The sequence below is a fragment of the Oryctolagus cuniculus genome, chromosome 15 (assembly GCF_051225735.1).
Source record: "Oryctolagus cuniculus isolate XC-2025 breed Fujian yellow rabbit chromosome 15, ASM5122573v1, whole genome shotgun sequence".
NCBI lineage: Eukaryota > Metazoa > Chordata > Mammalia > Lagomorpha > Leporidae > Oryctolagus > Oryctolagus cuniculus.
In genome coordinates, this window is record NC_142881.1 from 89,647,487 (window position 1) to 89,672,730 (window position 25,244).

The following is a 25,244-nucleotide window of genomic DNA, read 5'->3' on the forward strand; positions in this document are numbered from 1 at the left end:
TGAGCCGCGGCGCCAGCCTATTATGCTGTTTTTGTTTCATTAAAGGAGGTGGTTTCTGGGTTTGTAGTAAATGTCTTTTCCATTAGGCAGTAGTGTGGTGAGTTTCTCCCCATCTGTCATTTGTCTTTGGATGTCTACAGTGTCTTTAGCTATGCAGATACTTGTATATTTTTTAGGTTGAAAAGCAGAGAGAGAAACAGACTGAGGCAGAGGGAGAGACAGATAAGAGATTGTCCACCTGCTGTTTCATTCTTCAAGTGCCAACAACAGTGGAGGCTGCGCCAGGCCAAAGTCAAGAGCAAGGAACTCAATCCACATCTTCCATCTGAACGACAGCGAGCCAACCACTTGGGCCATTGTCTGCTGCCTTCTGAGGTGTATGTAGCAGGAAGCCGGAATTGGGAGCGGAGCCGGTACCTGAACCCAGGCATTCAGATCCGGCACGTGGGCATGCCAGGCAGTGTCTTAACGGTTATGACATATACCCACTCTTGCATTTTTACCTGGTAAAATCTGTATCATCTTCTCCTCTGGGCATCTTGGTGTCTTATTTTCCTTAGGAATAACTGCCTGTTGAAAAACTATGTGTATAATGAAATCTCCAGACAATAGCATGCCTGGGACTCAGGTCTGTGTCTAATTTCATTATTTTCAAAAATAACATTTTTGTTTTTCCATAATTGTGGATGTGCATGTAGTTTTAAGAAATCACAGAGTAGGGAGACAGTCCTCCACCCCTCATCCGGTAGTTACAAGTTGCAACATTATAGCGTGGGGGTCACCCCAGGGGATTGACAGAACACACCCATGGGGACTTCTGCTGCCCTCTTGTGGACACACCCGCCTCCCTCATGCCCCACCCACTCCTTAATGACTGGCAACCACTAATCAGCTCTCTATTTTTATAATTTTGTCATTTTCAGAGGAATTGTGGGGATTAGCTTAAGTAACCTCTGGGGATTAGCTGGGGATTAGCTGTGAAGATCCGTCAGGTGGTTGGCTCTGTCAGTAATTGTTCCTTTTTACTGCTGAGTAATATTCCTGGTGTGTGTGTGTGTGTGTACCACAGTTTGCTTGATCAGGGCACCTGGGCTGTTACGAGCAGTGCTGCTGTAATAGTTTTCTATATGCGTGTGTGGGTGAACCCAAGTCTTCGCTGCACTGTGGTAGCAGTTGTTGGGCGTTATGAGAGTTGCATGCTTAGCTTTTTCTTTCTAGAAGACTGTCTAATTACCCTGCATTCTGCAGCCCCGCAGCGCTACTTCTGTGCCTCTGCATCACCCCTTGATGTCATCACTAGGTTTGCTGGTGGTGACACCAGATTGTTTTAATTTGCATTTCCCTGTTAACTATGATATTAAATATATGCTCAATTGCCTATTTGCCACTTGTCCATCATTTTCCATGAAATATCTGTTCATGTATTTTACCCATTTTCCAACGGGAGTGTTTTCCGTTGTTGAGTTTCCAGCATTCTTTCTGCATCCTGGATGTCAGTCCGTTGTTGTATGTGTGCTCTACCGATAATCTCTCCCACTCTGTAGTGTGCCTTCTCTCTTCATAACAAGATCTTTGGCAGTGTGGCACTTTTAAAATTCTGATAAATCCAGCTGACTAATATTTCCTTTTATGGGTCATGCTTTTGATTATCAAAATCTGAACACTTTGTTAATCTCTAGACCTCAAACATTTTATATTTTTACCTGAAAGTTTTATACTTTTATGTTTCACATTTAATTCTATGATCCATTGTGAATCAATTTTTAATAATTCTTAATTCTTAATAAATCTAAGTTCATTTTTTAGACCATGGGTGTCCAATGGCTCCAGACCCACTTGCTGAAAAGGTTCTCTGTCCTTTATTGAATTGTTATTCTACCTTTGTCTTTTTTTTTTTTTTTTTGACAGGCAGAGTTAGAGAGAGAGACAGAGAGAAAGGTCTTCTTTCCATTGGTTCACCCCACAAATGGCTGCTACCGCCATTGTGCTGTGCCAATCTGAAGCCAGGAGCCAGGTGCCTCCTCCTGGTCTCTCATGCGGGTGCAGGGCCCAAGCACCTGGGCCATCCTCCACTGCACTCCTGAGCCACAGCAGAGAGTTGGCCTGGAAGAGGAGCAACCGGGACAGAACTGGTGCCCCAACTGGGACTAGAACCTGGGGAGCTGGCGCCGCAGGCGGAAGATTAGCCTAGTGAGCCGCGGCGCCGGCCTACCTTTGTCTTTTTTTAAGATTTATTTATTTATTTGAAACTCAGGAGCCAGCACCGCGGCTCAGTAGGCTAATCCTCCGCCTTCTGGCACCGGCACACCAGGTTCTAGTCCCGGTCGGGGCGCCGGATTCTGTCCCGGTTGCCCCTCTTCCAGGCCAGCTCTCTGCTGTGGCCAGGGAGTACAGTGGAGGATGGCCCAAGTACTTGGGCCCTGCACCCCATGGGAGAACAGGAGAAGCACCTGGCTCCTGCCATCGGATCAGCGCGGTGTGCCTGCCGCAGCACACCGGCCGTAGTGCACCGGCCGTGGTGGCCATTGGAGGGTGAACCAACGGCAAAGGAAGACCTTTCTCTCTGTCTCTCTCTCTCTCACTGTCCACTCTGCCTGTAAAAAGAAAGAAAGAAAGAAAGAAAGAAAGAAAGAAAGAAAGAAAGAAAGAAAGAAAGAAACTCAGAGTCCCAGAGAGAGGGAGAGGCCGAGGGAGAGGGAGAGAGAGAGAGAGATTGGCCACAAAGGCCGGAGCTGTGCTGATCTGAAGCAAGGAGCCAGGAGCCTCCTCCAGGTCTCCAACATGGATGCAGGGGACCAAGGACTTGGGCCATCTTCCATTGCTTTCCCTGGCCACAGCAGAGAACTCTATCAGAAATGGAGCAGCCGGGACTCGAACCATTGCCCATATGGGATGCCAGCACTGCAGGTGGCAGCTTTACCCTCTATGGCACAGTGCTGGCCCCTCTACCTTTGTCAGAAATCAATTGATCACATTTTATGTGGACTTGTTTCTGGATTCTGTCTTTTATCACATGGATTTATGTGCTTTTCCCTCTTCTGGTATCACATAGTCTTGATTATTATGGTATATGATAAAGCATGAGATCAGGTAGACTGCTTTCCTGCCACTCTGATGTTTCAAAGTTGTTTCAGCTATTCCATTTTTTTTGTATCCCACATAAATTTGAAATAATCTTGTAAACCTACAAAATATCTTGCTGGGGTTTTTGTAGGAATTGTATCAGATATATTTACCAATTTGGGACAATTGGTGCCTTTATGCTCTTGACTCTTCCATTCCATGAACATGGTATGTCTCTCAGTTTATTTACAGGTCCTTTGCTCTTGCTTTCATTAATATTGTGTGGTTTTCTACCTACAAATTCTGTTTATTTTTTAAAAAAGATTTACATCTAGGTATTTCTTTGTGTGTGTGTGTTGTGTAAATATGATTGTATGGTTAAAAGGTTTTGAAAAATATTTATTTATTTTAAAAGCAGAGTTACAGAGAGAAATAAGGAGGGGATGAGAGGTCTCCCACTTGTTGGTTCACTCCTCAAGTGGCTGCAATGACCAGGCTTGGGCCAGGCTGACACCAGGAGCCTGGAACACCATCTGGCTTTCCTGTGTGGGTGGCAGGTACCCAAGCACTTGGGCCATTTTCCACTGCTTTCTCATGCACATTAGCAGGGAGCTGGGTCAGAAGTGGGGCAGCTGGAACTTGAGCTGGTACTAATGTGGGATGCTGGTGTCACAGGCAGTGGCTTAACTCACTGTGCCAAAATGCAAGGCCCTGTATTTTTAATTTCAGTGTTCATGTATTCTTTGCTAACACATAGACATAAATCTGACATTTCTATATTTATCCTGTACCCTGCAACCTTACTGGACCCATTTATTAGGTTTAAAAAATGATTTCCGTGGAATTTTCTATGCATATGAATAGCAGTCTTATTTCTTACTTTCCAATATGTTTGCCTTTTTCCCCCTTTTTTCTGCTTTCTTGCGTTGTCTAGAGTTTCTAGCATTGTGTTGAGTGAGTGGTGAGAGTGAGTATCTGTCTTGTTGCTGATCTTAGGGCAAGGTGTTGTCTTTCACTATTAAGTATAATGGTAGCTATAGAATTTTTATTTTTTTAAATTTAATTCTTATTTTTAGATGTTCTGTATTAATTTGAGGAAATTCCCTCTATTATTACTTTTATGAAGGTTTTTTTTAAAGTTAAGGATAAGTATTAAATCTTGCCAAATATATTTTTAGCATCCATTGATATATGGATATATTGATATATGGATTATATGGTTCTTCTTCAGCTTGTTAAAATGGTGGATTACATAAGCTGTTTTTCAAATGTGAACTGGGTTTGTATTCCTGGAATAACTCAGACATGGTCATAGGATGTAATTGTTTTTCTGTAATGCTAAGATCTAGTTGCTAATATTTTGTACCTCTCTAATCACGAAGAGTATTGGTTTACAGTTTCCTTTCTTGTATCATTTTTCCTGCACTTGGCATCAGCATGGTATTAATTTCACAGAATGAATTGGGAATAGTTTTCTCCTATTTGATGGAAGACATTGGGTAGGGTTGATGGTTTTTCTTTCTAATCTTGGTAAAATTCTATGGTAAACAATCTGGGTATGCAGATTTCTTCATGGGCATTTTTAAAATTGTAAATTCAATTTTCTTAATAGTTATGTCTATTCAACGGCCAGTGCCGCGGCTCAATAGGCTAATCCTCCACCTAGCGGTGCCGGCACACCGGGTTCTAGTCCCGGTCAGGGCGCCAGATTCTGTCCCAGTTGCTCCTCTTCCAGGCCAGCTCTCTGCTGTGGCCAGGGAGTGCAGTGGAGGATGGCCCAGGTGCTTGGGCCCTGCACCCCATGGGAGACCAGGAGAGGCACCTGGCTCCTGGCTTCGGATCAGCGCGGTGCGCCAGCCGCAGTGGCCATTGGAGGGTGAACCAATGGCAAAGGAAGACTTTTCTCTCTGTCTCTCTCTCTCACTGTCCACTTTGCCTGTCAAAAAAAAAAATAGTTATGCCTATTCAAATTATGTTTCATGTTGAGCAAGTTTTTGGAGTTTGTATTTTTGCAGGAATTTGTTCACTTTATCTAACTTGTTAAATGTATGTGCCTGAGCTTGTTCATAGTATTCCCTCATTAGCATTCTGATGTCTGCAGGGTCTGTAGTGATGTCCTCTCTTTCATTCCTTGTCCTCGCAATCCATATACTCTCTCTGTCTCTCTTTTGTCAGTCTTGTGAAGGGTTTGTCATATTATTTTTTTCAAAGAACTTGCTATTTGTTTTACTGATTTTTTTCTATTGTTTTCTGTACCTTTGTCTCAATTGTGATATGTTGTATTTTTCTTTTTAGTCCCCTTAATCTATTTCCAATTTCCTTTGAGAATTTCTCTCTGAACCATGCATTGTTTAGAAGTGTGTCCAGAGAGTTTTCTGTTATCTTTCTGTTATAATTTCTAGGTCTATACCACTGTGGTTGAGAAAATACTCTGTATGATTTCAACTCTTGAACTTCGTAGATGTATTCTAGGGTCCAGGAGATGCTATCTCCTGGCACATGTCATTTTGCTGTTGCTGGTTGGAGTGGTCAGTAAATGTTGACTAGATACTGGTGGTTTATGGTGTGGAGTTCTCCACACTTGCTGATTTTCTGCCTAGTAGATCTACAGACTCTTTGAAGAGAGGTGGTTTATCTGTTTCCACGTTCAGCCCTATCAGATTTTGCTTCACATGTTGTGTAGCTCTGTTGTTTAGGATTGCTGTGTTTTCTTGGCATATGGACTGAAGTCCGTTTTGTCTACTATTTTTTTTTTTTGGACAGGCAGAGCTAGACAGAGAGAGAGAGACAGAGAGAAAGGTCTTCCTTCCGTTGGTTCCCCCCCAAAATGGCCGCTATAGCCGGCGTGCTGCGCTGATCTGAAGCCAGGAGCCAGGTGCCTCCTCCTGGTCTTCCAATGCGGATGCAGGGCCCAAGCACTTGGGCCATCCTCCACTGCCTTCCTGGGCCACAGCAGAGAGCTGGACTGGAAGAGGAGCAACCGGGACAGAACCAGCACCCCAATTGGGACTAGAACCCCGGGGTGCCAGTGCCACAGGCGGAGGATTAGCCTAGTGAGCAGTGGCGCTGGCCCATTTTGTCTACTATTAACACAGCCTCTCCTACTCTGCTTTGATTAATGCTTACCTGATAGGACTTCATCCATTCTTTTACTTTTAAAACTGCCTAAATCATTATATTGAAGTGATACATATTTTTTGGGCAGAAAGCATATAGGTGGGTCACATTTTAATTTCTATTCTTTTTAATTAATGACTTTATGTGAGATGAGGGAGAGAGAGGATAGAGAGAGAGAGCATGCATTCCCATCTGCTATTTGGAGAAGTTACTTAGCCCTTCTCTTACCTTTGATCAGCTGGTAACAAACCCATCTAGTTCTCCTACATTTGGAAATAAGGAGGATAATTCTTGTGGGTTTAGGATTCTGGATTGATAGTTCTTTCCTTCCTTCCTTCCTTCCTTCCTTCCTTCCTTCCTTCCTTCCTTCCTTCCTTCCTTCCTTCTTTTTTCTTTTGAACAGATTTATTTATTTATTTGAAAGGAAGAGAGAGAGAGAGAGAGTGAAAGAGAGGTATTGATCTTCTATGGTTCACTCCCCAAATGCCCACAACGGCTAGGGCTAGACCAGGCCTTCCCAGGTGCATTAGCGAGAAGCTGGATAGGAAGTGGTGTAGCTGGGACTCGAACCAGACTCCTGGATGGGATGCCAGGATCCTCAGCAGAGGCTGAACCCGCTGTGGTGCCGTAATGCTCCCCGCGATGACTTTCCCCCCGTACTTCCAGAGCTTTCTGCTAACTGCGCCGGCCGATGAAACACCCGCTGTCATCGGGAGGATCCTCCTCTGGCGCTGCTCTCAAGGTCTGCCGCCTGTATGGCTCAGGAGTGCGGCGCGGCAGCCTCTGCGGTGCCTGGGCTGGCGCAGCTCCAGCCGTGGCCTCCTGGAGGGCTTTTCCATCCACCCTCGCTCTTTCCCCGCAGGGCCTTGAGCGACGGAAGCCGGCATCTTCTCTCCCCTAGGAGGTTGTTCGGCTCAGAGGATTTCCATTCCTATTCCTGGCCAGGGAGATGGCCCTCTGACCCTCTCATTCTCGTGATGTTTATTCAGGTAGTTCAAGTTCTCAAACGCCACTTTAGTTCTGTGCGTCTGTAGCTGCTTGGGGGGGGGAGTTCCTCTAGGGGATTTCCAACACCCCTGTACTTTACTGATTGTCCTTACTGAGTCTGAGGCTCTCTGGGTGTGACTGGAAAATCTCTCTGGAAACCCCCGTGTTCCGTAGGGCGGTGTGAGGCTCTGTGCTCAGCGGGAGCCTTCTGCCTCAGGTGGAGCTCCCAACAGCTTCTTGGCGAGGGCTGGGGGAGAACGCCTCCTCTCACCGTGTGGGACGAGCCGGGTTCCTCCTGACGCGTGCTGTGACACCCGCAGTGCAGGCTGGGGACTCCTCATTTCTGCTGTGCGGGCTGGCAGCTCCAGCTCCTCTCGGGGTCTCCAGTGCCCCTGCTGCAGCGGTGGTGTTGGGGACCACGTTCAGCTGGGGGGGACGAAAGCCCCAGTTCCCTAGGTGGGATGGGGTGGACCTCACTATGGCCTCGTGAAGCTGGAAGTGTCCAGGTCTCTGCTGTGCTGCATGGCGTTGGGGCCGCTCACTCCTGACATGTTTGGCTGGAGCCGAGCAATTGTGGTCTAAAGCTTTGTCTCGCTAGGCTAGCGCTTTCCTGGGCCTGGGGTAGACACAGTGGGCTTCTGTTGGGGCTTTCGTGGTCCATGCTTTTGAGCCCTCAGCTCCAAGCCTGGGACACACGAGCAGAAGGACAACCCCAGGAACTGACCACCTGCTGGTCCTCAGGCTCCAGGGTCTGTCCCCATCAGCCCTCCTCTCCTCATCTTTCTGGCTCTTCCTCTTCTTCTTTGTTTTTTTTTTTTTGTTGTTGTTGTTTGTTTGTTTTTGTTTTGACAGGCAGAGTGGACAGTGAGAGAGAGAGAGAGAGAGAGACAGAGAGAAAGGTCTTCCTTTTGCCATTGGTTCACCCTCCAGTGGCCGTCGCCGCGGCCGGTGCACCATGCTGATCCGAAGGCAGGAGCCAGGTGCTTCTCCTGGTCTTCCATGGGGTGCAGGGCCCAAGCACTTGGGCCATCCTCCACTGCACTCCCGGGCCACAGCAGAGAGCTGGCCTGGAAGAGGGGCAACCGGGACAGAATCCGGAGCCCCTACCGGGACTAGAACCCAGTGTTCCGGCGCCGCAAGGTGGAGGATTAGCCTAGTGAGCTGCGGCGCCGGATCTTCTTCTTCTTTTAAGATTTATTTATTTATTAATTTGAAAGTCAGAGTTACACAGAGAGAGAAGGAGAGGCAGAGAGAGGTCTTCCATTCGTTGGTTCACTCCCTAACTGGCTTCCATGGCCAGAGCTGTGCTGATCCAAAGCCAGGAGCCAGGAACCTCCTCCAGGTCTCCCATGTGGGTGCAGGGGCCCAAGCACTTGGGCCATCTTCTACTGCTCTCCCAGGCCATAGCAGAGAGCTGGATTGGAAGTGGAGCAGCCGGGACTTGAACCTGCGCCCATATGGGATGCCGGCACTGCAGGTGACAGCTTTACCTGCTACACCACAGCACTGGCCCCTATTTATTTATTAATTTTTTGTGCATAAACCCCAGCACTTTCTACTGTCCCTAGCGGGAGGCATGAGGGAGAAGACACTCACTTCATGTTGGAATTGGAAGCCTCTGCATTTCCGATTTGAAGGACACACTTCCAGAAGGTTGTCTGCTCACTCAGCACGTGCACATATTCCCACAGCGCACACAGGATGTTGCTGGGAGACAATTAAACGTGAATTACACAGCTTTGCAATGACCATCATCTAATTCAGGAGTTACTCAGAAAGCTTTGCAAAAAGTTTTGAAGCAGATTCTGTTTTTGTTTTGCTTCATTATTAAATTTCAAAGACATAAATAGTTTAAGGAATTGTAATTTTGGGGGAATGCATTGGCAATTTTCTTGAGAATGATTATGACGCTTGTGCATGAAAATATGAATTCTCTGGGTTCTGGTAAAATTTTACCCTACTGTGCTTGTCATAATTTGAATTCTCTGTGTTTTCTTTTTGTTGTCTTTTCTATGTCGTTCTAAGAAAGATGTGTCCTGGGGCGGGCCCTTGGCATGGCAGGTAAGAAGCTGCTTGCGAAATCTGCATCCCATCCCATCCCACCTGCCTGGGTTTGAGTCCTGGCTCTGCTCCTGATTCTAGTTTCCTGCTAACGTGCGCCCCGGGAAGCAGCATCAGGTGGTGGTTTGAGTAGTTGGGTCTCCCGCGTGGGAATCTTGGAAGAAGTTCCCAGCTCCTGACTTTGGGCTGGCCCAGCTTAGCTGTTAGGAGCAAATATTTGAGTGAAGCAGTGGCTGGAAGATTCTCTCTCTCTCTCTTTCTCTCTCTGCCTTTCATTTTTTTTTATTTTTTTATTTTTATTTTATTTTTTTTTTATTTTTTGACAGGCAGAGTGGATAGTGAGAGAGAGAGACAGAGAGAAAGGTCTTCCTTTGCCGTTGGTTCACCCTCCAATGGCCGCCGCGGACAGCGCGCTGCGGCCGGCGCACGGCGCTGATCCGATGGCAGGAGCCAGGATCCAGGTGCTTTTCCTGGTCTCCCATGGGGTGCAGGGCCCAAGCACCTGGGCCATCCTCCACTGCACTCCCTGGCCACAGCAGAGGGCTGGCCTGGAAGAGGGGCAACCGGGACAGAATCCGGCGCCCCAACCGGGACTAGAACCCGGTGTGCCGGCGCCGCTAGGCGGAGGATTAGCCTAGTGAGCCGCGGCGCCGGCTCTCTCTGCCTTTCAAATAAAAATAAACAAATGAGTAAATCTTTAGAATGTCCTATAGGTTCCTTCCCCTGTGACTGTAAATTTCACAGTTTCTCCCTCTCTTCCAGTCAGTGTAGCTACATCATTACATACAGTCTACGACGATGTGCCTTCCTACTGCGTTGTAGTTTTCATGAATATGAATTACCACTCTTGGTCACTTTCCACACTTTTTGCCTTGATTTTAATTTTGTCTGAAATGCACATGAGGACTCCTACTTTGCCTAGTATAGCTTTTCCCATTCTTGTATTTGTGTGACTTTTAGGTAATGTTTTGTGTGTCAACTCCTATGAACAGTGTATAGATAGAATTTGCTGGAACTCAGTCTGAGTGCATTTCTTTCTTTTTTTTTGCCTTTAAAAATTTTTAAATGAATTTATCGATACATTAGACTCTCAGGGTCACAGCAAATGCATGCTAATTACTACAACAATTATCATTGTGTGCATTTTTTTTTACAGGCAGAGTGGACAGTGAGAGAGAGAGAGAGACAGAGAGAAAGGTCTTCCTTTACTGTTGGTTCACCCTCTAATGGCCGCTGCTGCCAGAGCATCGTGCTAATCCGAAGCAAGGAGCCAGGTGCCTCCTCCTGGTCTCTCATGTGGGTGCAGGGCCCAAGCACTTGGGCCATCCTCCACTGCACTCCTGGGCCACAGCAGAGAGCTGGCCTGGATGAGGGGCAACCGGGACAGAATCCGGTGCCCCGACCGGGACTAGAACCCGGTGTGCTGGCGCCGCAAGGTGGAGGATTAGCCTAGTGAGCCGCGGCACCAGCTCCCTTTCCTTTTCTTTGAAAATATTTATTTATTTGAAAGGCTGTGTGTGTGTCAGAGAGAGAGAGAGAGAGAGAGTCTTCCATCTGCTGGTCCACTCCCCAGATGGCCACAACAGCCAGGGATGAGCCCGGCTGAAGCCAGGATCCAGGAGCCTCTTCTGGGTCTCCCATATGGGTTCAAGGACCCAAGCACTTGGGCCACCCTCCACTGCTTTCCCAGGCCATTAGCAGGGAGTTGGATCAGAACTGGAGCAGCCGGGACTTGAACTGGTGCCCTTACAGGATGAGCCTCCCTACTGCACCAGTGGAGCCCCTACCCCAGGGCTTGGCATCTCCAGTTCCTTCTGCAGCACCTGACGTGCTCCTGCAGCTCCGTCAGGTCTCCTCGCCCAGGGAGGCCTCTGGGGCCACTCTGAAACTGCCCAGCGCCTGTGGCAGGGCTCACTCCTTGCCTGCTTTGTCCCCGCAGCGTGGGTCACCAGCCAATCTGCAACACCATCACTTGTTGATTTTGATCCTTCTCCGGCTCCTCGCAAGGAGGGTGAGCTGCAGGCGGGCAGGGATGTTAGCCTGCTGTTGGCTGTTGTCCCTCCAGCACCTGGGACAGTGCCTGGGACTCGGTGAGCCCTCCGAAGCACTCCGATAGATGAGCCAACAGAACCTTCCTCATTTCAATGCTTACTGAAGGGGGCTGGTGCTGTGGCCCAGGGGGTGAATCTTCTGGCTGTGGTGCTGGCATCCCATATGGGTGCCAGTTCTAGTCCCGGCTGCTCCACTTCTGATCCAACTCTCTGCTGATGGCCTGGGATAGCAGTAGAAGATGGCCCGGCCGGCGCCGTGGCTCACTAGGCTAATCCTCCGCCTAGCGGCGCCGGAACACTGGGTTCTAGTCCTGGTCGGGGCGCCGGATTCTGTCCCGGTTGCCCCTCTTCCAGGCCAGCTCTCTGCTGTGGCCTGCGAGTGCAGTGGAGGATGGCCCAAGTACTTGGGCCCTGCACCCCATGGGAGACCAGGAGAAGTACCTGGCTCCTGCCGTCGGATCAGCGTGGTGTGCCGGCCGCAGTGCACCGGCCGCAGCAGCCATTGGAGGGTGAACCAACAGCAAAGGAAGACCTTTCTCTCTGTCTCTCTCTCTCTCACTGTCCACTCTGCCTGTTAAAAAAAAAGAAGAAGAAGAAGAAGAAGAAGAAGATGGCCCAAGTCCTTGGGCCCCTGCACCCACGTGGGAGACCCAGAGGAAGCTCCTGGCTCCTGGCTTTGGATCAGCCCAGCTCTGGCTGTTGACACTGTTTGCGGAGTGAACCAGCAGATGGAAGACCTCTCTCTCTGTCTCTCCCTCTCACTGTCTGTAACTCTACCTCTCAGATAAATAAAATAAAAAATTAGAAAAATGCTTACTGAAGGCTGCCCAGCCTGTTTTTTTGATCGTTACTCCCAGTGTATTTTTCTACCAATATTTTCATCCACTCCTCTCTCTCCTAGCCTTGTCCCACACTGCACTGATCTGCAATTTTAATTCTATTGATTCATTCTTTCATCGGCCAACATTTCTTAGCCATCGCCTAAGGTCTCTTAGTGCTGAGACACTAATAAACTCTGTTCTCCATCACGCCAGGCATGCTGTGGGTCCCGCTGAGTGAGCATCTATCAGAGTCATACCCTACAATTGGCACTTCTCTACTGGGAGACTGATTGTGCAACCGGACAGTGGCCAGGACAGCTATACAAATTGGATTTTGACCTACGACCTGCAGCTGCCTACCCAGGAAGCCCATCCCTTTATAAGCAACCTAGGTAGCTGGCCTGCTGTACACCAGACCATTCAGGAGGCTAAACAATAACTTCTATAACAATTGGCCCAAATGTCCAGGCTTTGATTAATCACCGACAGCTTCCCTCGTTTTTGTCCCTTCTGGGGACCAACCAGAGAGAAGTCAGATCAGCTCTCGTATCCTTGCTGTGGGATGCCTGCCTCCCCCTCCCCAGGCCAACAGCCTCCCAGCAGGGCAGAGCAGGGGGTCTTACCCTTGTCCATGGCGAAGCTGTCTCACTCCTCTCTCTGCTCCCTGATGAAATCCGCGGGGGGAATTAAACACTAAGTTTATTTTGGCACATTACCTGCTTAATGAAGAGGCTTCACCAAGTCTGTGGAAAATGTCGCCCCGGCTGACCCCCAATATGAGGAGTCTTCCGAGGCTTGCAGAACATAGGTGTTATGAAAACACACGCATGGCTTGCACCAACATAAACTTACCGTTCAATTCCATCCTCTGTGAACTTTTTGGCAAGCTCTGGCTAGGCTCCACTTTCCCCTTTGGTTTGTCTTTTAGTATTTCCACACATACATACGGGACTTTCCCTTCTAGGAACCGTGATGACTGGGCTGGTGTCGTGGCTCAGTGGGTTAAGCTGCCACCCGTGATGCTGGCGTCCCAAATGCACGCCACTTTGAATCCTGGATGCCCCGCTTCCCATCCAGCTCCCTGCTGATGCACCTGGGAAAGCAGTGGAGGGTGGAGGATGGCCCCAGTGCTTGGGACCCTGCCACCCATGTGGGAGACTCAGATGGAGTTCCAGGCTCCTGGCTTTGGCTTGGCCCAGCCTCAGCTGTGGTGACCATTTGGGGAGGGAACCGGTGGATGGAAGATCTCTTTTTCTCTCTCTCTGTCTCTGCCTCTCTCTCTGTAACTTTGCATTTCAAATAAACATGAAACATATTTTTTCAAAAGACTTATTTATTTATTTGAAAGTCAGAGTTACACACAGAGAGAAGCTTTCTTCTGTTTGCTGGGACGGCTGCACCTGCTCCATCCAAGGAGAGGCACCGGAGCAGGCGGCGATGCCCTGCACCGCAGAGGGCCTGGCTTCCCTGCGCTCCTGGCTCCAGCTCCACGCTAGGAGATGAGTGGTGGTCCAGATGAGGCCCTGAGGCAGCACTTGGCCAGCCCCGCCCCGTGCCCCGCCCCTAGCCTGCCTGGCTTCACCCTTGCTGTGGACAGCTCCACGCTCCAGCCTCTGGTGTCCCACTCTGGCCGAGTCTTGGGTCTTTCTGCCTGGTGGGCAGAGGAGGAGGAAGATAAAGCCTCAGCAGCCCTCGAGCCCACATGTTTCCCAGTGGAAGATTCTGGAAGCTTCTGGTGGGTGAAGAGAGTTCCAGTAGCCGGCAGGTTCCATGATGCTGCACTGCTTTCCTCGATCTCTCTGGCTCTCAGCCTCCCCCCTCCCAGTCAGCCCCCTAGGTCTTTGTCTCAGCCTCTGCTTTGGGAGGACCGGGGCTTGGTGGGTTCAGCAGGGAGGGTGTCAAGGCCGGGCTGGCTCTGTGGGGTGCTGAAGACCACTGAGAGATGGATGGTTAGGGGGAGGTTCACAGCTGCTTCCGTTGTCCCATATCTCGGCTTCACTGTGTTCAGCGTTGTGGGCAGGGGCCAGGTGTGCTGGGGGACCAGTCAGGGGCAAGACATTGCAGCGAGGGCTGGGGTCGCAGGGCTTGGCTGCCGGTGGACAGGGAGGGCAGGTGAGCACCTGGAAGGCCCAGGCTGTCCCGATGTGGCAGGGAGGGCGCGGGCATGGTGGTGTGTGCCTGGGGGACAGATCAGGGCACCTTGCGGGGCCTTTGAAGGCTCACAGCCATCAGCGCGGGTGACATCAGGCACGGCTGGGATGAGGTCACCCAGAGGAGAGGGCGCAGCTCCCAGGCATCGCAAAGTCGCTGTCAGGGTGAGGGGAGGGAGTGCGGGGCCGTCTGGGTGGGCTCCCCTGCCAGCACTTCTGGGAGGGGACTCGGAGCAGGAGGCAGCGTCGCAGGGGGCCAGGTGGTCTCAGGGGAACGGGCTCTGCACAGGAGACCCCGGTAAACGCCAGCTCCAGGTCATCAGCTCTCAGGAGAGGGAGGGAGGCAACTCAGTCTCTCCGATTTTTTTCTTTCTCTGTTTTCTGCTCTGAGCAGATGTTATTTTTGTACTTAAAAAAAAAATCCAGTGGATTACACTGTGATGAAAAGTAGAACGGAGTCCCGGAGGCCCTGTGGATTCTGTGCGGGAGCGTGGACTGGGCACAGCTCCGACCCTGCTCATCTGGGGGTCTCAGGCGAGGCTCGCGGTGACCACAGCAGTTCCAGGGCGACCCTGAGAGCCCTCGGGGGGTCCAGTCTGTGTGGCTGTGGGAGTCCCGGTCCCTCCTCTGTCTGTGAGAACTTGGTGGCCTCGCTGTCACCAGCCCCTGCACACAGGCACGGCTATCCCGTTTCACTGTTCTGCCGGATCTTCGTGTCTTTTCCAGATTGTGTTGAAACCAATGCTTTTGTTAAAATGCGCAGGCAAGTTTATAGTTCACTTTTTTTTTTTTTTAAAGATTTACTTGTTTATTTGAAAGGCAGAGTTACAGAGAGAGAGAAGGAGAGACAGAGAGAGAGAGAGAGAGAGAGAGAGAGAGAGAGAGAGAGATCTTACATCTGCTGGTTTACTCATCAAATGGCTGCAACGCCCAGGGCTGGGCCAGGCCAAAGCAGGGAGCCAAGGCTTCATGTTGGTCTCCCACGTGGGTGCAGGGGCGCAAGGACTTGGGCCATCTTCTGCTGCTTTCCCAGGGGCTTTATCAGGGAGCTGGATTGGAAGTGGAGCAGCCAGGACTTGAACCAGTGCCTGTATAGGATGCGGGCACTGCAGGCTGTGGCTTAACCTATTATGCCACAGAGCCAGCCCCACATTACACTTTGGAAAATGATAGAAACAGGAGCCGATGTTGTGGCAGAGTGGGTACCTGTGAGGCTGGCATCCCATTTGGGCACCAGTTCAAGTCTTGGCTGCTCCACCTCCGATCCAATTCCCTGCTAATGCACCTGGGAAAAACAGTAGATGACTCAAGTGCCTGGGTCCCTGCACCCATGTGGGAGACCTGGATGAAGCTCCTGGCTCCTGACTTTGGCTTGGCCCAGCCCTGGCCATTGTGGCCATCTGGGGAGTGAACCAGCAGATGTAAGATCTCTGTCTCTCCTTTTTTCTCTCTGTAACTCTCCCTCTGTAACTCTCTCTCTCTCTGTGTCTCTCCCTCTGTCTCCGAAACTCTGATTTTCAAATAAATAATACATCTTCAGAAACAAACAAACAAAAACAATAGAAGCAGCAGGCGGTTGGGCAAAACACGTCCCAGGCTGTCCACGTAAGCCCCAGCATGCCTCTGGGCGTGTGGCAGGTGCACGGTGAGCCGTGTGAGACGGCTTCTTCACAGGCTCCTGCAGGCTGGGCCTGGAATTTTCTTGGTGCCCGGATCTCCCCTTGTGCTTCCATTTTTCTTCCTCCAAAATGACCAAAAGAAATACAGCTTCCCATTTAGGCCAAAAAAAAAAATCATCTAAGTAGCCTTTTAATAAAAACAGAGGCTCTCCCCACTCAAAAAATCAATTAGTCGGTGGGGGAATTTTATTAGTCAATCATGTAAGTAATTAAAAATATTGATTGATGGGGGTGGCTGGTGGCAGAGAGCACTGGCCGCACCCCTCCCCAGCTGCGAGTGGGCAGGGGCTGGCACAGGGGCCGCCGGGAAGACATCTGGAGTGGGGGCTTTTAAATCTTTCCCTGGTGTGTCCCCTCCAAGGTCAAGCAGGGACACGCTGGACGAGGAAGTTAGCTGAGCCTGAGGCTCTGTGTGGAAAACAACCTTTCTCATGTGGATCACACGAGGGAATCTGGACGGCGAGCGGCTAAGCATCTGGCGTCATGGCAAGGGGTTTCCATTCCCGAGATTGTCTGGGGTTACTGGATCCCGGCGCTGGCCTTGCAGCTCTGGCTGGGACACACAGAATGGTCATCCCCAGATGCTGTGCCCAGGTTGGAGCGTGACGAGAGACGGACAGTGACGTTGGAACACAGCGTCCAGTGCACCCAGCTCCAGGCTCCCGGACAGCAAGGCTGGCCCCAGGAATGCCAACGCTCCCTCCTGGCCTGCTGCACAACAAGCCAGCTCTCTTGGTCTGTTTCTTGCTTCACACCGGAGTCTAGTCTCAGCTCACAATTCTGGAGGCTGGGCAACTCCAAAAGCAAGGTGTCGGCCTCTCCTTTGCATCCCGTGAGGGCTTCACAGCGGGCTAGCACCAGGATGACCTCACCCTGTACCCACAGCTCTCCGTAGCTAATCTGAGAGCACCCCACCAGTGAGGGGGACAAAACCCTTCCCACCAGGCCCCGCCTCCCAACTCGGCTGCACCAGCGCCCAAGCCTCAATGTGGGTTTTGCTAGTGGGGCAAGTCACAGTGACACTATAGCTCAGCCCAAAGCTCGGTGGCTGGATGGACAGTATTGGTTCTGCTCCTCAAAGTGCAAATTGGGCTGGGCATGGTGGGATTGGGCGTGGCGGGGCTGGACGAGGTATGGGCTGTACTGGGCTGGGGGAAGCTGGGCAGGTTGGGCTAGATGTGGGGGCTGGGCAAGGTAGAGGTCCGCTGTGTCAGCTCACTGGCCTGACAGTGGATGCTGTCTCTGGAACCTGCACCAAGCCCGACAGGCAGAGCGCCCCCCTGTGGCCTTGAGGGATGCCTGGGCTTCCTCACAATATGGCGGCCAGGAGATGGATGGAGACAGAAGCAGGACCTCCCGAGCTGTCTCCATCAGGACAGGTGCTTCTCAGGTGCGGCTCTGGCCTGGACACATGGTCCATGGCTGCTGAGCCTACACGGGCCCAGGGCTCTGGAAACCTTGTGGAGGTAACCGGAGTCCTCCCATCCTCACCCTGTCGGGGGCTGGAGCTGGGGCTGACCCAGTAGCAGGAGCAGAGGTGCTCATGGCTGTTCCTGCAGCGGGATCCTAGGGACAGCCCAGAGCCTCCAACTCCTGGATGCCGATGGAGGCTGTGACTCCTCCCCACACTCCCACCAGTGGCTGGGCGTGGCCTCCATGTGTTGGGCGGGCACAGGAAGTGGACCCCTGCAGGGGTCGGGGGGGTAGGAGAGAACCCTTCTGAGGGGCCTCTGCTATCCACCTCCCCCAACTGCTCTTGGCCCCTGGGGTCTGACGGGACCCTGCTTCCTCAGGGACCTGGCGTGGACCCAAGACCTGCCTGCCCCTTCCCGAAAGGACGCTGCACCACCTATCCGCCATGTGGTGTCCCAGAGGCCCCTCGCCAGCGGCCCCTGGAGGCGCCGCTTGGCAGGCGGCTCGGCTGTTTGTTTAGACGAGCTGACATTTCCAGTCTTTTATTAAAGAAAATATCCTGGGAGAAGGCAGGATGTTTGCACAGAGCTTATGCTCTCGGCTCCCGCCCGGCACCCTGAGCGCCGGTGGGGTGGGAGCTGGGGCCCAGCCGAAGCCAGTGGGCGTGGCTGGCGGAGGAGAGTCAGGACTGTGGCTGCCTCCAGTCTCCACAACCCTGCTTCACATCTGGGCAGCGGCACCATCCGCCAAGTGCAGACAGGAGGGCAGCGCCCCTGGTAGGTGCGGCGACCCTGCAGGGGCTGGATGGCTGGGAGTGAGGCAAGAGCCGCCCTCTTCCCCCTGCTGCAGGGGCATGTCTACCCTGTCCTGGCCACCCCGTGGGCTGGGCTGTTCTTCAGGCTTTGCTGGGCTCTGCTCTTGCCTGGTCCTGGCAGGCAGTGGGTGGGGTGGCTGCTCCTACTTTATTCCTCGGGGTGCATATTAACAACCATGCCTTCCTGAAGCCCACCTGGGACCCGAGGAGTGGCCGTCCCTGGCCTCACAGGTGCTTCTGAGAAGGTAGTGATAGCACTGCGGGTCTTGCTTCCCACCCATCTCCTTCCGGCGCTGGGGCATGGGTCCTAGTCTGCCATTCCCTGCCTCTGGTGAGCTCCGGAGGGCACGCCGTGCGGGTGGAGCCTGGAGGGGGGAGGGGCGGCCATGCAGGCGTCTCCTCTCTGTACCTGGAATGCAGGTGAGGTACAAGGCCCTGGTGCCAGGCCTGGCAAGCAAAGGGAACGTGTCCGCATCCCTGGGAGTGGGCCTGACCCTGGTGGATCAGGGTCGGGTGAGGTGTTATCTGCACCGCCCTCTGGCACAACTCCAGCTCAGAGAGCCAAGGACCCTGGAGATTCGGCTTTAACGATGTCCCTGCTGCGGGTGCCAGCGTGTACTGGGATGAGCGACTCTCCTGTGTCCCACCCAACACGTCGGCTCCCCCCAAGGGACGCTCCCCTGTAATGGGCGCGAGGCTTGTGCCGAGACCGACAGCTGGCGCAATTAGTCACCATGTACTCTGCCACACAGAAGGGTGACTTGTTTGGGGGACCGCACGGGTATCTACTGCTTTGCTCCTCAGGGTGAGAGGCGTGGGGCAGCCAGGGCTGCTGGCAGGGGGCAAAGCTGCTGCCGCCTGGAGCTCTGGGTCCCGCCCTGCCTGGAGGCAGGGAGTGTCTGCAGTGGCTGAGCCCCACCCCCCACACGCTGGGGCCCCTCCCACAGTACCTGAGCTCGCAGAGGGCACACGGGTTACCCCGCAGCTCTCCGGCACTGGGGGCGGTCTGGGACTCCCTACATGGGAGGGCTCCTGGGGACATGGAGGTGGGTGTGCATACCAGGATGGGGGCCGAGACAGGGCAGAACCAGGATCCCAAGCAGAGGGGGCGGAGACACAGAGACATAGTGCACCCAGCCTTGTCCCAGGGGCATGGGACTGAGTCCCCCGTGACTCCTGTCTGGGAGATGAGCGATGGACAGAGCTGCCTTTCTGGGGCCTGATTCTCTCTTTGGGGTGCACTTGACACCAGGGGTGATGATGGCAGGGCTGCCATGTCTCCTGGCATGGCGTGGAGACCCTTGGGGACAGCAGACCACTGCTGGGACATCAGACCTGACAATTCAGATCCCTTCCCCTAAGGTGTGGTGTGAAGAGGTGGGATCTGCTGACACGATGCTTTGTGGCCTCAATCAGGAGCCGGGGGGCGGGTGTGGTGGTGGGCAGCAGGGGTCACCCCATTGCTGAAACTCCTGGGTGCCACTGAAGCCAGGGGAAGGAGTTGTTGGGCCTGGTCCCCTGCATGCCAAGGCCATGCCAGGAGCTGGGGCCCGAGCTGCTCAGATGCCCTCCTGGCTTGGGGACATGGGTGAGTGGTTGCTGGTTTGCAGCTGGGGCAGGTCCCCAGGGTATCTGGGGGAGGGTGTGGGACCAGCACACAGGACGCAGAGAGTCCAGGGATAACAGTGACACCCCGGCCACTAGGGAGCCCCAGGTGTCAGGGCTGCCACCCTGAGAGAGACTTCCAAGGCTGGAGGGGGGGTGAGTCAGAGGGAGGTGACCCAGTCCCCAGATGTCACCTGGGTGGAGCCTTCCAAAAAGCAGGCCTGTCCCCCCACTGCAGGAACCCCTCCCCCGGCACAGCAGGTCCCCTCCCCTCACCCCCAGACCTGCCAGGTCTCTCTCCTTCCTGGAACCCTGACCATCACCTGCCCTGCCTTGGCCTGGGCCAGAGCATCCGCCTCTCACTGCCCTATCTCCCTCTCGGGACTGCACACCCAGGCTCCATCAGCCAGAGTGAACTTTCCAAAGTGAGTCAGATCTGGTCGCTCTGTCATGCATGCTTCCGGTAGCTTCCTGCCATCAGGGCCACATTCCTTCAGCCTCCCTGCCTTTCAGGGGGGTGGGGGCATCTGCTGGCCCTTTGACCTTGCACTTGATTTTCTGCCCTGAGTCCCCTCGGCTACAGCGCAAGGCTGCCTCCGCTGCCTCGCTGGGATGGACGCCCCCAGAGGAGCCGTTGGTTCCTTGTCCTGCTGGCCCTTCATCGTGCTGTGTGCCGCACACACGGGGTGAGGCTGGCACTTGGGCTCCTGTGTCTCACCCCCTGTCTGAGGGCTGAGGCTGAGCACGGGGGTCCCGGAAGCCCCTCTCCTCCTCATGTCCTCTGCTGCCTCCACCCCCGGGGCGTCTCACTTTCCCACCCTGCAGGCTGCAAGGCCGATTCGTGCTCTGGGCTCAGGAACCCGCATGCCCCGGTGAGCGGAGAGGCAGCAGGGGCCAGCTCTGGCTCCAAGGCCTCTCTGCACGCAGCCCTGCCCTGGGGTGGCCGCCCAGGACGCCTGGCCGCCCTCCAGCTGCCGTGGACATCTGCTGCAGCTGGGCCTGGCCCGTGGTGCCGCCACCTGTGCTCCATCTCGAGCCGTCCGCTGGGGACATCCAGGATGATGCGAGACTCACACGGGTTCCCGGGCTGTAATTAGCTCCCTGCAGCCCGGGGACGCTCCTTGCTGCTGCTCCCTTGGGACACAGCTCCTCCTCTCGGAGATGCGTGGACCTGGTTTTGCTTTGTTAAAGAGACAGAATCCTGGGCTGCCTTTGAGACCCCACATCGGGTGGTGTGCCCCCACCCGCCCCCTCAGTGGCTCGCCCCTCTGTAGTCACACACAGCATAAGCCTGGGGCAGCCCTGCCCCCTCCAGGAACTGGGGAGATGCTATCGGGCTGTGGGGGAAGGGCACTCTGGGGTGTAGAGTCCCCGGGCAGGGGCCCTGGAAGCTGGGAGGAACAGGAGCTTGGGACTCTGTGGGGGTTGCTGGGAGCGTGCAGCCAGCTCTGGGCACTGGCCCCCCGCAGCCCCTGCAATGGATCAGAGGCCAGGAAAGCAGCAGGTGCCACAGTGTTCTCTCAGTCCCTACTGCCACCCAGGCCTCCTGTGCGGTGGGGGTGGGGTGTCCTGCTTGTGTGCATCGCCAGGGACGCTCAGGGCCCAGGCATCCTACAGTGGCCCGCTCCTCCCCCATAGCAGTGTTGGGCCTTGGCTGGGGCAGCCAAGCCCTCCCCAGAGTGCAGCTTTGGGACCCTCCCTCTTCTCAGTTCTTTCCCTGAGGGTCCTGCTCTCTCAACTCTCTGTGGGTGGCGGGGAAGCATTGCCTGTACCGCCTGCCCTGCGGCCACTTGCGGTCCCAGTGGCCTTTGTGCAACAGGACTAAAGCCAGACAGCCATAAAAAACAATAAAAGCCGGCTCGCTCAGGTTATTAGTTTGCCTTCCTTGCCCTTGTTCTGGGATGAGCTGGTGCCCCGGTAACGAGACATGGGAACAATTTGTTCCCCTCTCAAACGCATACCTCTCGTGTGTGTGTGCCTGTCTGTTGGGGGCAGGAGGTTCCTCGGCCTCTGGCTCTGGGCTGTGGACAGCTGCCCTCCCTGCCTCAGTTCCCTGGCCCTCTCCTGAGCTCGCAGTATTTTTCCTGCGTTCCCCACAGCCTCTCGAGGCGTGGTGTGCATTGCTGTGGCTCCCCGGGTGCACCTGCCCGCGGCAGATGGGAGTGAGGACGCTGCACCCCTGAACCTTGCATTCTTTGCCTCTGAGCACCTACTGCAACCCAGCTGCCATCCAAGTGGCACCTGGCCACGCCCTCTGCTGGAGCCCAGGCGTGCCTTGGGCTTAGTGGCCCTCCTAGTGGGTCAGGCTGGGCTGCAGGGGGGACACTGACCTGTGATGCCTACCTCCACCCCTCCTGTGCTGGGCAGGCACCATGTCCTCCAGGCCCCCAGCTCGGAAGCCCTGGAGCTCTTGCCCACAGGGGTTGTTTCCATGCACTGGAGGGGCCGTCCCCTGAAGGTCAGCTGAAAGTCAGTGCCCAGCATGATGCACGAAGCCCTCCCCCTCCTGCTGGCTGCAACCCTGGCTCCACCGCGATGGCTAGTTCCTTCTATGTCCCCAGTGAAGTGTCTAGCTCCGGGCTGCACCCCCCGGGACCACTGCCTCTCTCTGTCTCCGTGCACTGCTCCTCCAGGCCAGGACTGCGATGCCACCCTCCCACACCCCTACTGCATGCAACTGAGTGGCCAGAGGCCATGGCTCTGTACTCTCCAGGCCCTGAGCCTAGCTGATCAGCAGGGTCACAGACTTGGGAATCAGGTTTGTATCACAGAGTCCCTGCTAGAAGGCAAAGGATGCAGAGACCTGGGGCCGGCGCCGTGGCACAGCAGGTTACCACCCTGGCCTGAAGCGCCGGCATCCCATTAGGGTGCCAGTTCTAGTCCTGGCTGCTCCTCTTCAATCCCTCTCTCTGCTATGGCCTGGGAAAGCAGTGAAAGATGGCCAAGTCCTGCACCTGCATGGGAGACCCGGAAGAAGCTCCCGGCTCCTGGCTTCGGATTGGTGCAGCTGGGGCTGTTGTGGCCATCTGAGGAGTGAACCAACAAATGGAAGACCTTTCTCTCTGTCTCTACCTCTCTCTGTAACTCTGACTTTCAAATAAATAAAAATAAATCTTTTTAAAAAAAAAAGGATGCAGAGACCCACCTGGAGGCCAGGAGGACAGAGCCCTGGTGGTTCCTCTGCCCCCTTGACAGTTATGGGGCCGGAGCTCCCAGCTGCGCCCCTGGCCTGCTGTGCAGCCTGGCCGGCCACAGGCTTCTGTGGATGGGGTGAGTCTGTCTGTCTGTGCTCAGGGCTGGCTGGCTTCATCCATCTCCTGTTGCAAGATCTGGGGAGAAGGCAGTTGAGTGAGTGGCCCCCGGGGCTGGAGTGATCAGCAGGTGTGGAGAAGGAGCCTGGAGCTCCAGGCCGCTCTCCAGGGTACCCAGAGCTTCTAGACCTGTGCTCATGGCCTGCTCCTTGGCTTGGAGATTCCCCTGAGAAAGTCTGCAAAATCCTCCAAGTAAAGCACACACGGGAGCCAAAGCCTGCAGCCTCATGGGATTCAGGGTCTCCTAAGTGCCTGTGACGCGAGCTCTTCCGCTGAGAGGGGCCCCGCAGAGGCGCAGATGAGCTGTGGAGAGGCCAGAGGAGGGGCGCATGCTCACCCCGGGGACCAGCAAGGCCCTCGTGGCTCCTTAGTCTCCAGCCTTGGGCTCCAGGACCACCTGGAAGCTCTCCTGGGAGCCTTGTTTCCCTGCTGCTTCCTGTCACCTGTGCACCAGAATCTGGGATTCGCAACACAGACAGGCGGTGGTGAACATCACAGCTCCATAAACAGCACAAGGTGGATGGAGATTCCTCCTCCCCGGAGACAGGTGCGAAAGCCTACCTCTGTATCCATCCACGGCTTCTGTCTCCCTCGATTCTGCCTCTGCGAATTCACTCAGCCATGGATCAAAAATACTGAAGAAAAAAATCGTGTCTGTGCTGAGCAGGGGCAGACTTTTTCCTTTCCTAAATGAGGCGGCCTAGCAGGGATTTACATCGTGTGTGTATTGTATGAGACATTGTAAGCAGTTTCGAGGTGATTCAGGAATTTCGGAGGAGGAACCAAGAAAGAAAACCATACACCGTTGCAGGAAAAGCAGCTGAGGAAAGAACGCTTCCCTGAAGGGGGAACCTGAGTGGCCAACAGAAACAAGAAATTAACGTTCAGCACCACCAATCATTGGGAAAATGCAAACGGATGCGGCGAATACTGTTGCTTCTCCTCGTGCCTGACCATCCCAAGAGCGGCTACCACGATGAACAGCGAGAAATCTCACACCAAAGGCAGGGCTGCAGATTCATCCAGCCAGGCAGAGGAGCACAGCACAGATGTGTGTGAACAGGAAACGCGCCTTCCCGAAATGGCACCAGCGCCACCACGCTGGGTACCTGCCCTGGGGTGCAGCCAGGAGGCTAAATAAGGATGCCTTTTGTCGTCACGCAAAGTCTGAAATAACTTGAGTCGTTTTGGAAGGAGATGAGCACACTGTGGGATGTTCGTACTGCAGATGCTTTCCGGAGATCCTGGGGCCGGCGCTGTGGTGCAGCAGGTTAAAGTCCTGGCCTGAAGCGCCGGCATCCCATATGGGCGCCAGTTCTAGTCCCGGCTTCTCCAATTCTGATCCAGCTCCCTGCTAATGGCCTAGGAAAGCAGCGGAGGATGGCCCAAGTGCTTGGGGCCCTGCACCCTCCATGCACGTCCCACCTAAAATGTGGGGGGACGCTCCAGCCTGGACACTGGGGCCAGGGTGTGGTCACACCAGGCTGTCTATCATTGGGTGTTTACAGAACTAGAAGTGGATCTGTGAGGTGGGTGGGGCAAGGGCTCCTGAAACAGGGCGGGGCCTCCCACTCCTAGTCCGGGCTCATTGGCTACACAGACTGTCAGTCATAGGCACAGTCATGTCAACAAGGCAATGTTAAGCAGGAGCATGGGGCTTGGCTGGGGTGTGGGTGGGTGCTCCCAGCCCTCTGGTGCGAGCCCATGCGTGCCAGGAGCCTCCGCTCCATCCCACACCAGGCTTTTCTGCCAGCTGACACCCCAGAGCAGCTGCAGGTGCCTGTGGATGTCCCAGAAGGGCACTAGTTCTGGATGACTGTCCCTCAGCTTCCTGATCCTGGTGGCCACAATCCCATTGCCCAGCTCACCCCACCGCCTCACTCTCTGGCCTCCAGCCCTGGATCTGAGCAGCCCCCCTGCCGTGCTGCTTGGGGCTAGGAGCCTCTTCGAAGCTCGGTGCCTCTGCTTTGCTTCTGGGTCATCTGCTGTACCCCCTTGTCCTGACCTCCCTCTCAGGGACTCAGTGCCCACACCAGGGATGAGCTTCGACAAGTGTCTGAGGGGTCTCTAAAAAAGGTCAGGGACATTTGTGTTATAAAGGAACTATGCACAATGGAAATAGTATTTTTGCACCAAAAGAAACGCTGCTCTCTTGTCAGGGTCTGGTTTGAG